This window comes from Echinops telfairi, unplaced genomic scaffold, assembly GCF_000313985.2.
Source record: "Echinops telfairi isolate 266 unplaced genomic scaffold, ASM31398v2 ScPeMD7_2186;HRSCAF=2738, whole genome shotgun sequence".
In the NCBI taxonomy this organism is placed as follows: Eukaryota; Metazoa; Chordata; class Mammalia; order Afrosoricida; family Tenrecidae; genus Echinops; species Echinops telfairi.
This window is the reverse complement of record NW_022106084.1, coordinates 10,402,436-10,403,522: the sequence shown is the minus strand read 5'-3', so window position 1 is coordinate 10,403,522 and position 1,087 is coordinate 10,402,436. Positions and strand designations below refer to the sequence as shown.

Below are 1,087 nucleotides of genomic sequence, written 5' to 3'. Positions count from 1 at the left end.
TCTTTATTCTGGTAGAGTGTATGTACCCTTATATTTTTAAGCTACACATATTAGTATCAGGACCTTGAGCTGATCTGTGTAAGTCAAATGCACACTGTAGGATGACCTGGAAGATACCTATTAGGCCAGCTTGGTGTAGAGACCAGGGTACCTCACTCTTAAGAATCAAAGTCCAAGTTCTGCCATTAACTATACACATAGAGGCACAATGTGTGTGTGCGTGTATCTGTATACCTCTACCTCTATCTGTATACACACACCTATATATGGCCTGGGGTTTGTCTTCACATCTGACTTGTTTGCAGCCCCTGGTTCACATCTTCTATGGGTAACTGGAAGACTGGCGGTTCCAGTGCACTCAAAAGAAAGGCTGGGTGATTTACTCCGAAGAATCAGCAATTAGAAATTCAATAGAATACACTTCTACTTTGGTATATCTGGGGTCACCTGGATTCAAAATTGATTAGACAGTAATTAGTTTATGACTTGCTTACAGGAGGTCAATAGGAGTGAGGAAATCCATTTTTCATCGTTTTAAGGACCTAATTAGTACAGCCCAAAGCCTTGGTTTTCATTGGATAACCACAAGATTCTAGAAGACTGCGCTTCCAATATCAGGTTTAAAGAGAAGTCTTTATAAATACATGTGCTAAGTAGGTCCCTAAGGGCATTTCAAGCTTGCTTCTCTGTAATCAACGAGGTGGATTAACATAGTGGCTGCAACAATGGCCTCTCAATCTGTTGTACTTAGGGTTTATATGAATTAGAGCTGATTCAATGAATAACAGCAACAACAACAACAACAACAAAGCCCTCTAGAATTAGGAATAAAAGTGATATGCCCCTCAGAAGATTGTTACTGAAGGATTTTTGTTATTTTGTTTTAAGTCACAAAAACAATGCCCTTAGAATCATGTCTGTTCTATAAAGCAATAAAGTAGAAATAAAAAGATAAAAACAGACAAGCCAGTTGCTGTCAACTCAACCTTATCCTGAGTTAATGAACTCACAAAAGGATAAGTCATGTTTGGCTTTACTTGTATGAAAATATCAAATATATAGAAAGAAAAGTTTATTCATAGTTACC

The 1,087-nt window shown here is 37.6% G+C and overlaps 1 protein-coding gene across 1 annotated transcript in view; it reads left to right on the top strand.

Moving 5' to 3' along the window:
• The window catches only part of INPP4B (inositol polyphosphate-4-phosphatase type II B), a 459,089-nt gene that overhangs the window by 151,050 nt on the left and 306,952 nt on the right, over window positions 1-1,087 (top strand). The window lies entirely within an intron of this gene.